Source organism: Hipposideros armiger, unplaced genomic scaffold (assembly GCF_001890085.2).
Source record: "Hipposideros armiger isolate ML-2016 unplaced genomic scaffold, ASM189008v1 scaffold_2204, whole genome shotgun sequence".
Classification (NCBI taxonomy): Eukaryota; Metazoa; Chordata; class Mammalia; order Chiroptera; family Hipposideridae; genus Hipposideros; species Hipposideros armiger.
In genome coordinates, this window is record NW_017733551.1 from 1 (window position 1) to 5,550 (window position 5,550).

The 5,550-nt window shown below is 40.7% G+C and overlaps 1 pseudogene; it reads right to left on the minus strand.

Moving 5' to 3' along the window:
* Positions 1–40: 40 nt before the first annotated feature.
* On the minus strand, positions 41–1,048 carry LOC109378596 (olfactory receptor 7E24-like; annotated as a pseudogene).
* Positions 1,049–5,550: the final 4,502 nt, after the last annotated feature.

Consider the following 5,550-nt stretch of genomic DNA (forward strand, 5'->3'; position numbering starts at 1 on the left):
TTCTAACTACACTCGAAAAAGGATTGCACAGACATTAAGACTAGACTGTTCGTCTGTGGAGCCTCCATAGGGCACTCTTGATGTCCCTGTTCCTCAGGCTGTAAATGAAGGGGTTCAGCATGGGGGTGACTATGGTATACATGATTGAGACCACCACATCCTTCCTGGGGGAAGGCAACAACATTAATCCAAGGTACACCCCAAGACCTGCTCCGTAAAATAAGCCAACAACTGACAGGTGAGAGCCACAGGTGGAGAAGGCTTTATACTTCCCAACTGATTATGGTATTCTCAGAACGGAGGAAACGATTCTATAGTAAGAGAAAAAGATTCCTGAGATGGAGATAAAATCAAAGATGGCACCAAAAAAGAATACATGACTATGTTTTTGGTGAAGGTATCAGAGCAGGCAAGATGAAGGATTGAGAAGGGTCACAGATGAAATTAAAAATTTTTACATCCTTGAAGCAGGTAAGTTTTAACACAATAAAACTGTGCAGCTGTGAGTCCAACAGGCTGATGAAAAATGACACGAAAACTAAGCAGCACCAGAGATATGGGTTCATGATGACCTGGTAGTGCAGAGGGTGACAAATGGCCACAAACCAATCATAGGCCATCACAGTCAGAAGCATATAATCCATACATCCAAAAAGGATCAAAAATTACATCTGTATCAGGCAGCCCCAATAGGAAATTACTCTGCTGTGAGTTTGGATGTCCACTATCATCTTCGGGGCAATGGTAGAGATAAAACAAATGTCAGCCAAGGACAGGTGACAGAAGAAGAAGTACATGGGCGTGTGGAGGTGGGAGTCTGAGCTGACAGCCTAGCTAATGAGCAGGTTCCCCAATATGGCAACCAGGTACATGGACAGGCAGAACCCAAAGAACAAAGGCTGCAGTTCTGGGTCATCTGAGAGCCCCAGGAGGAAGAATTTGGAGACATGTGTTAGATTTTGTGGTTCTTGTAGCTTAGACACCTTTTGAAAAAGAAAAGAAGGTTGGCGGGGGGGAAAGAAGGTTGGAATACATAGGCACACAACATTTTGTTCATATTTTGGATTCAAGCAATTCACTTGTGAGGTCATACACCCCAGTACCTTTAGCAATATTTCTCAGTATGACACAATCTATCTTCTTAGAACTGTTTCCTTATTGATTTCTGTGTTATTTACTTCTTTGTACACACACCTACTTTAGTGAAGCTCAGTTGAAGAGTATCAGAGGAAGAACATTAGCGAGAACAAATCCATGATCATGGGAAAACATAACATACTTCTTTAAGAAAAAATATAGAATAAGGTATTTTTATTTATAGATTACTCTCCTTTTATAAGGAAAAAATATAATTCTAACTTAAAGGAATTAAAAAGTACTGCAGCTGCATGGCTCAGTTGATTAGAGGGCATGCTCTTAACAGCAATGCCAGTTCAATTACTGCATGGGATGGTGGGCTGCACCCCCCCTAACTAAACTGAAAACATTGATGGACTTGGAGCTGAGCTGTGCCCTCCACAACTAGATTGAAACAAATCTGAAGCTGAATAATACTGTATGCCAACTATAATTATATATATATATATATATATATATATTTATATAGTCACGGGATATGGAGTATAATATGGGAAACTGAGTCAATGAAATTGTAATAGATATATACAAAATCAGAGGGGCAATAGATTAGGGGAGAGGGGTTATCACTTTGTGAGGGGTAAAATGTATAACTATTACATTGTTTTGTACACCTGAAACTAATAATTTAAAAAAAAGACCCAAACTGAGTGGCATGTTGGTTAAGAGTTGGCTTGGGACACCGCTCTGAGCAGCAGGGTCCCGGTTCAGATCCCACATTAGGGCCAGTGACGCTTCACCCTCTACAGCTAAGATGAACAACAGCTCAACCTGGAGCTGGGCTGCCATGAGTTGCCGACGGCAGCATAGGTTGCAGTGGGATGAGAGTGGGCTGCCATGAGCCTTCGTGAGTGGCCGTCCAATGACCGTAGAGCAACTGCCTCACCCAGGAAGAGTGCAATGATCATATCAACATGGGCCAGTGAAGTGATGTCCTCCACAACTAGACTGAAGAACAGAAGGACAGCAACTTGTCTGTTCCCCTCCCCCAATTCCTCAATAAAATCTTTAAAAAAAAAAAAGACCCTGAATGAAAAAAAAAAACAAACTTGACTTGGAGCTGATGGATCCTGGAAAAAACACAGATAACCAATAAAAATTTAAAAAAAAAGAAATTAAGTAGATAAATATACCTTATTTTATTCAAATACAATGCTACGTATTCCCCTCATTTAGAATATCTGAAACGTTCTGTAAAAGGCAGGACTGTGTAATATGAATTCTAAATTAACTTAAATGTTCATAATCAGAAAATATTTTTATGTGATACTTATCTTCACGAGTTTTATTATTCTTTGGTTTTCTGTCTTTCCTTCTTCATGAAAATAAGTGATTACTCAAATATGAGAGTCATTGAACTTAAAAAGTCATTTAGTATATAATTCCTACCCTTTTCTTTGGTGGACTTCAGGTTTTGTTGTATATAGTTTAGTTACGTGCACATAATCATACAGCATCAATGATTACAAAGATGGCATTAGTACAGAGAATCTGTTCATGATTTAACAATAATGAAATTTAAGAAACACTTTTGAAAGTTTTTATTTCATTCAGTGTTATTTTTATCAATCTCTTACAATCTTATAAAATGTCTGGTGTGCAGAACTGCTCTTTGCTTTTTTAGACTCTGTTCTATAATGGCCTGATAATACTACTTCATTGTTTTTCTTTTTTTTACCTTTATTGAAGTATGATTGATAAATAAAAATTATATATATGGTACAACATGAAGGTTTTTTTAGGTGTACAACATGATGATTTAATGCATATATACATTGTGAAATGATCACCACAATCAAGTTAATTAACACATCCATCACTTTACATAGTTGCCGTGTGTGTGTGTGTGTGTGTGTGTGTGTGTGTGTGTGTGTGTGGTGAGAACACTTACTACCTACTCTCTTAGCATATTTAAAGTATACAAAACAGTGTTCTTAACTATAGTCTCCATGCTGTACATTACATCCCCCAGATTTATTAGTCTTATTACTGGAAGTTGGTACTCTAACCAACATCTCCCCTTTCCCCCAACCTCCAGCCCCCTACAACTATAGTTATATTCTCTGGTTCTATGAGTTAGATTTTCTTAGATTCCACATATAAGTGAGATAATACTTTGTCTTTTTGTGCCTGGCTTTTTTTCAGTAAGCATAATGTTCTTGAATTGCACCTATGTTGTTGCAACTAGCAGGATTTCTTTTCTCAGGCTGAATAGTATTCTGTTATTTATATGACAATTAAGTTCGCAAAATTTGTTGCAACAATGATGCTAACCTTTTTTTGATACAAATTCATAATGAATTTGTACCAACTGGACAAACAGTTAATCAAGTTTACTATTTGAAAGTGCTGAAATGGCTGTGTGAAAAAGTTAGACAACCTGAACTTTTTGCCAACAATTCATCACAACAATACACGGCACTGTCTTTGAGGGAGTTTATAGCCAGTAAACAAATAACTAGAACACCTTCTCTACTCACCTCATCTGGCCCCAATTGTTGCCTTACAGCTTCATACTCAACCGCCCCACCCACACTAACGAGGTAACAAGGAAGTGTCTCTGAACGCTGAGACTGGGTGGAATGATATTGGTAAAGCTTCCTCAAGGGAGTGTCTCCGAACGCTGAGACCCGGCAGAATGATGTCGGTTATCTTCCTTACTTCAAGGCCACGGCAACAGCTGCACCATCCTGGGGGTTGTGTGTGTGGGACTATGAAGGCACAGCAGGTGTTGGAATACAGTGGAGCTGGTTGATGGAAACTAGCCATAAGGCACTTATCACACGGACTTTAGAAAAAACAAGTCTCACTCCTTTGAAGTTTCTTAATAAAAGCCACACGTTGGCCTGATTCGGGGCTCAGTTCCAGAGAGAGAACTGCAGCCCCCTGGCCTCGCCTTAACTCTATCCTTGTCTTTTTTGTTTCTTTAACCCTGCGCCATCCATCTGACTCCCCACTGCCCGTGCTGCACTGCACGCGGCATCTGGCGCCCAAACATGGAGGCTGGAAGAGGGAAGGAAGACTCAGAGTCTAAGAAAAAAGGGTTTAACTGCGACAGGGCCTGGGAGGTGCTGTGGCAACTGCCTGATAAGGAGGTAGGGAAGATCCTGGAGAATTTAACCGGTAAAAGAGGAATTAACTAAACTTTTGTGTGAAAGAGTGTGAATGTGTGAGTGATTGATTATAGTTCCATGGCTCCGGCTACGGAAGTTGCTTGAGCCCTAATCTGTGATTCTGTGGTTACCTCGTAAGGCAAAATGGTGACTTGTCAATGCCAACCAGGCCTGGGGTTTATACAGGTGCACCATAGACAAGACGGACCTTAAAGTAGCGCAAGGGATGAGGCCAGGTGGGCATCTGAGTGAACTTTGAGTGAAACTTTTTCCTTTCTCTTTTTACTAACATGGGAAATGTTAATAGTCAATATAGACCTTATATCTGCTTACTGAAGCAGCTTATTAAGAAAGAAGTGGCTAAAGTCTCAAAAAGAAAGTTCTGAAGAAAACAAAGACCAAGAGGAAACTCCAGAGGAAAGGGAGAAAAATTTTTTTAGAGGCACCCACAGTTGTTCCAAAATCGTTACATCCACCTTTGGGAGACTGCTTGGAAAACTACAATTCATCCACCACTCCTTTACCTCAGTCTCCGCCTCTGCAGCCACTTTTATTTACGGTGCAGAAAGAGAAACCTCTCAGAAAACCACCCAAAATCAATAAACCTTTCTCTCTACTGCCCGAGCACCTCCCCCGCCTGCCAGACCCCTTGCATACCGCTATCTGCAGTGGAGCGAGGCATACGACAGGCTAAGTTAGAAGGAGATTTGGATGCTTTGACTTTCCCTGTTGTCATTCAGGAAACTTACTCTAAATTTATTGCCCGCTTGCAGGACGCTATAAATAAACAGGTCACCAATTCTCAAGCGGCTGATATAATTTTACAAATTATGATAATGCTAATGAGGATTGTAAAAAGGCAATAGGAGCTCAAAAAGGAAAAACGGATGCCATGGGATATCTTCATTTATGTCAAGGGGTAGGAACAGAACAGTTTAAAGTGACTATGCTTGGTCAGGCTATTACAGGGTTAACAGTGGGAAAGAACAAATTCCCCAGCACTTGCTACAATTGTGGAAAGGCTGGTCATACTTGAAGGGAGTGCCAAAAGATAAACAGAAATAGCTCCTGCCCACCTAATACTTCTGCTCCTACGGGACCTAAGCAACCTGGATTATGTACTAGGTGCCAAAGAGGAAATCACTGGGCATCTGAATGTAGATCAGTTTTTCATAAGGATGGAACTCCCCTTCAGGGAAATGGGAAAAGGGGCCAGCCCCAGGCCCCGACAACAACAGGGGCATATGTGACACCGGCCGTTCCTCAGAATTACCAAGCTGTGCCTCCCCCAGACTTTCAG